A 5,449-nucleotide genomic window follows, 5' to 3' on the forward strand; every position below is an offset into this window, starting at 1 on the left:
AAAAACCTATATGCATTTTTGGACCTTTAATGGGCTTCTAACAGATTTCTGGTGGGCTTCCAATTAATTTTGCTATTATCTCATTTTCTTTGAAGATTCCAAATATATTTAATTTTTTTACCCTTAAATATTCAATTGTATTAAATTATTATTATCAATCTTATGTTTATTAATTTTTTTTGGCCATCAAATATTCATTTATATGAAATTATTAGTGTCAATCTTGTGTTCAATATATTTTTAACTTATTAATATTTTTCTACTTCCGAAAAGTTTAAATAAATAACACACACTCACAATCACACACCAATAAGTTAAAATCCAAATTACAAAATACAAACCATTGCCTTCAAAGGGCTTAAAAAAAAAAAACAACAAATAACATTATCATAAAACACTCCAAGCCACAAAAAATAAATCTTCATGTGCACATCATCTCAATAAAAAAGCACTTCAAGAGCATTGCACTTTGATTCCTGAAATTCATAATCTAGAATTATAACATGATAAATTAAATCAGAAGATATAAAAATTAAAAAACATATATATTTATACCATACGTTTTCAATACATGCATCACAAATTCACAATTTGTGAACTAATTATCATCTGTTGCTAAATGCAACTTTCCACCAGATTCTATAAAATAAAATATTAAACATGTTAGAATAAAAATGGGTTAATTAATAAATAATAAAATATATAAATGACGCTGAGTAAACCTTTCCGCTGCACTTTCAGTCTTTTTGTTGTATGCTTCGCCCAAAGAGACAGGGTCGAATTGAAAATATCTATTATAAAAATTTCACCAGAAAATAAAAATCAACCTATCAGAGTCAATGAATTTGTTAAATAAAAAATTTCATCAGAGTCAATAAAAATCATCACACCATTCAAGTACCAAAAATATAAAGTTATCTCCACACAGCACAACCATCCCTTCCTTTTATATAAATCCATGTATCACAGCTCTTCTTAATTAAATGTTATCCTCACATATTTGCTTCCAAGAGGTCAATGCACATATCTTCTCAAATAATACAAACTATCAAACAAAATTTGATTCGGGACTTGCCTATGAAACTCAAAACACTAATTCGATTTCCTAAATTTGCTAAGAATTTTAAAATCCACTTCAATTCCCTTGAATCTTTACTAACTTTATTCATGCAGAACACAATTGCATCTCAGAAAATTATGCTGCAATTGTTAGAAAATTATGCTGCAATCAAGTGGAAATGCTTGCACCATTCCAACTTAAAGTATAAGTACAACATAATCATTCACTGGCCAACATAAAGATTGACCAACCATATCAATCATAAATTAAATGGCACAAAACAATTATAAAGCTAGAGTTTGATCAGCTACAAACATCCAAAATTATCTAGAACTAGGTTCAGAACTAGAATGCAAGCCAAGCTTAGTTCACCTTGTTGACAAATATACCCTCTGATTTCAGCGACGAGCTCCAAAACACCATGCCAGGTTCCTTGAATAGAAGCTAAATCCAACAAGAAAGCAGCCTCGTCCAATGCATTCTGCAGACCAAATCAATATGAGCATCAAAACCAGCCCACATGTATTCGATGAGAGTTTCTAATCAAAATTTGGTTCTTGCTTACCGGCTAAAGTGGTACCTGTGCTGCTGCCTTTCCCTTCTTCAAATCCTCTTGCCTACCCTCTTCACTCCCCTTTTCCTTAATGTATTCAATTTGTTCATCCTCCCATTGTGCACTGCCTGCCGCTTCCTGATCAGGATTAACCGAAATCAAGAAAAGGGGAAAATAAGAAGGAAAAGTTAGATCTAAAAGACAACGAGATTCAGATTAAAGAAGGGTCAATACCTGTTATGCACAGCCTAAAGTCCACCATGGTGATTTTAAAGCAACCCTTGCAGCATCTTCCGATGTACGTCCAGCCCTAAAAAGAAAGTAATCAAAAGGATTGATTGAGAAATAACGATGCAAGGCTGGAAATATGTGGAAGCATTCTGGAAAGACTTGTACAAACCTCTGCAAAATCTCTGCCGTAAAAAAACACCTTGCTAAAATCAGCATGAGAGTTTAGCCACTCCTCGGGCCCGTCTCCATTAACATGAGATGCAACCCATTTGAGGGCTGTCCATGAATCATCGTATGCTGCAGGAAGAGGATGCTCAGGTGCTCTTCGGTAGTCTACGGAGACTCCTATGACCTTAGCCTCGGCTACTAGGGTATTAAGGTAGTTATGGCAACCGGGGACGAGAGGACAGGCGAGGGGGCGAGGGGGGACAGGGGACTGTGAGTAGTGAGTGAGAGGCTGGGAGGCGAGAGCTCAGAGGATTGAAAATTGAAAGTTTACTGTTTAGGTTAGGTTTAGCGACTTAGCGAGTTAGCGGAGAGAAGAGAGGGGCGCGGCGTGCAACATATTTTTCTATTTATATGAGGGGTTACGGAGCGGACATTTTTTCTTAACCGGTCCGGTTAACTCGGTTTTTGCACTGCAGAACCGAAAACCGAACCGAACCGGGGTTTTTTCTATATAATCTATTCGGTTCACTCGGTTTTATTATTCGGTTCGGTTTTTTCGGTTAATTTTTTATCGGTTTTATCGGTTTACTCGGTTTTTCGGTTTTTTTGATCACCCCTACTCGCTCCAAGTAGAAGTCAAATTGTATTTTTCTTTTCTTAAAAAAAAAAAAAAGAGTTGCTGCGTCAACTACCAAATATAATAATAGCTGGAAACACTAAAGTAATCAGTCAATCAAATTATTCGTTTTATAATTAACTCTGTCTATATTCTAAGTTTCTAACTTCAAGTTAAATTGGACGGCAGACGATTGGGGCTGTGTGAGCAATTGGAATGTCTAAACATGTTTAAGAAGTGAAAATACACGTGCTGTGATTACTAATTAATATCTCTTTAGCATTTTAATAGATTAAACCTGAAGTTGATGGCAATAAAGATTTTGACATTCGATCTTTTATGCTAGTCCTAGGCCAAGAAAAGGCAAACTAAACATTACTTAATATTGAGTTTGACGAGAGAGACGCACATTAAATAATTTTTTTTCTTTTACAATTTAAAGTGAATTTCTATTTTTTTTCAAATATAAAAGACAATAGAACGTGTTATCTTTATCCCCATTTTTCTTATATCTTCTATCTAGAAACAATAATATGATATTATCTTAAAATGCATATTACTTTCTTAGTCATCAAAATTCCAAACTCAAAATAAATTATAAAACAGTATAATTTAAAAAAACAACTGCAACTATACTCACAGTAAAGATATATATATATATATATATGTGGATTTATATAATAAAATATTATATCTATAGTATTTTTAAAAAATATTTTTTTCATTCGAAAATGAATCTACTTTAAAAATTTTAGATTCAGTCAACCACCAAATATAATAATAGCTGGAAGCACTAAAGTAATTGATCAAATAAAATTAATCGTTTTATAACTAACTCAGTCTATAATCTAACTTCAAGTTAAATAATTGGACCGACAGATGATTGGGGCTATGTGAGCAATTGGAATGTCTAAATATGTTCAAGAAGTGAAAATACACGTGCTGTGATTACTAATTATTATCCCTTTAGCATTTTAATAGATTAAACCTGAAGTTCATGGCAATAAAGATTTTGACATTCGATATTTTGTTCTAGTCCTAGGCCAAGAAAAGGCAAGCTAAACATTACTTAATATTGAATTTGACGAGAATTTCTATTTTTTTTTTCAAATATAAAAGACAACAGAACGTGTTATCTTTATCCCCATTTTTCTTATATCTTCTATCTAGAAATAATAATATGATATTATCTTAAAATGCATATTACTTTCTTAGTCATCAAAATTCAAACTCGAAATAAATTATAAAACAGTATAATTTTTATATTATCCTACCCGCTGGATTGTCTTTATTCAAATTAGGAAAGGAAAAAAAAAAAAAAAATATATATATATATATATTGATTTGAGCATTGAACCTGGAAATAAACTGATCACTAAATATTGCAATACATATTTCTAAACTTTGCTTGCAACATATTTTGTTACTCTTGCACGCTTGCTTTCAGCAGTGGCTTCCAGCTTGATCTTCAGCAGTGAGTAGCCCAATCCCACTAGGCCCAACAGGTAGAGCATGGGTGCCCAACTTGATATATCAGCCCAAAACGCCAACGGCCCAAAACCTTAAAAACTTCACACCTGGGCAACCCATAACCGCCATGAAACCCATGTATAGAAGCCATAATAGCAGCACTCTAGGATTACTACATAAGATTCTGTTGCGATTCAACTTTGCATGTTCAAACGAGGTTCTTTGTTTCGTTTGTAAAATGTTTGCATGTCTAATTTTCAGCTTGATGTTCTTTTCTAGAATCGTAGTCTTCTTTTGATTTGATTTTTGAACAAATTCCTTGCCCTCAACATATATATTTTCTGATGCTGGTCATAGCCTGTGGTCAAATTTCTAAATGCAACCCCCCTTAATCATGGATTCTCGAAGACAGTTCAAGTCTGACTTAGCTTGTGTTTTCACGACCATGAATTTAATTTTCAAGTTGTAATTACTTGGTTTTTTACCTGTTAATAAACGTGTTGCCAATCACCATTTAATGATCTGGTGGTAGTATGTTCTGCAGTTTGATGCAGTTTTCTGAAGATTCACTTGTGCGTTCAACGTTCATTTTTCCTTGGTATAGAGATACACACCAGGGGAATCTGATTCGCGGAAGATTTCTGGGAGACCTTGCTGGCACTGATGAGCTATTATCATCTGCTTTCTTTTTTTGCTCCCTTCTACTGATAAAATGGTATCTTCTGATCAGTTATCTTTTAGGCATAATATCTTTTGCTTGTTTATTCCTTAAGGTTTTGGGATCGATATTTAATGTGCTGAAAGAATGAATACCTAGTAATTGCTTGACAAGGTTTTTCAGTGTTTCAACTCCTGTATCTTGAACATTCATTTTCAACCCAATCCCTTGTGTAGTTTGGGTTTGAATTTTAAAAAAAAAATTAAGATGATTGTTTTTTTAATATTGAGAGATTTATTACAACGATCTAAGTTTTATGGTTTAACTTGTTAAAATGTATACTAATAATTTTTTTGAACATAAGTTAAGGGTAAACTTTACTAAATAAATATTTTTTTTAAATGATATAATAATTAAAATGTAAAATATAAAAATAATCTTTTGAACGTGTGGCTCGGAAAAAACTTCATGTTGAAGGCCCGCATGAGGGAGCTCAGCGTAATATTTTGTGTGCAAGTTGGTACTCACTCTCTAATTGGCCATTTCATTAAGTGACTCTTTCTTAATGGAAACAATTTCCTTCTTTTCCTTTCTCCTTTAAAATGAGTTTGGAATTATATTTCTTTTTTTAAAAAAAATATATTAAAATTATATATTTTTTATTTTTTAAAAAATTATTTTTGATATTAAAAC

General features: G+C 32.5%; 1 long non-coding RNA gene across 4 annotated transcripts; it reads right to left on the reverse strand.

Moving 5' to 3' along the window:
• Window positions 1-273: 273 nt before the first annotated feature.
• Window positions 274-2,400, reverse strand: LOC118035303 (uncharacterized). Of its 4 annotated transcripts, none has more exons than XR_012170120.1 (7): window positions 2,014-2,400; window positions 1,848-1,923; window positions 1,626-1,751; window positions 1,433-1,541; window positions 723-791; window positions 556-639; window positions 274-476 (listed from the first exon to the last, which is right to left on the reverse strand). It is a non-coding gene; the product is annotated as an uncharacterized lncRNA (long non-coding RNA). The 4 variants fall into 4 exon arrangements; XR_012170119.1 differs by having other exon boundaries at window positions 561-639; window positions 2,014-2,399; XR_012170121.1 differs by lacking the exon at window positions 723-791 and having other exon boundaries at window positions 561-639; window positions 2,014-2,399.
• Between the last annotated feature and the right edge of the window lie 3,049 nt (window positions 2,401-5,449).

This window comes from Populus alba, chromosome 6, assembly GCF_005239225.2.
Source record: "Populus alba chromosome 6, ASM523922v2, whole genome shotgun sequence".
Taxonomy (NCBI): domain Eukaryota; kingdom Viridiplantae; phylum Streptophyta; class Magnoliopsida; order Malpighiales; family Salicaceae; genus Populus; species Populus alba.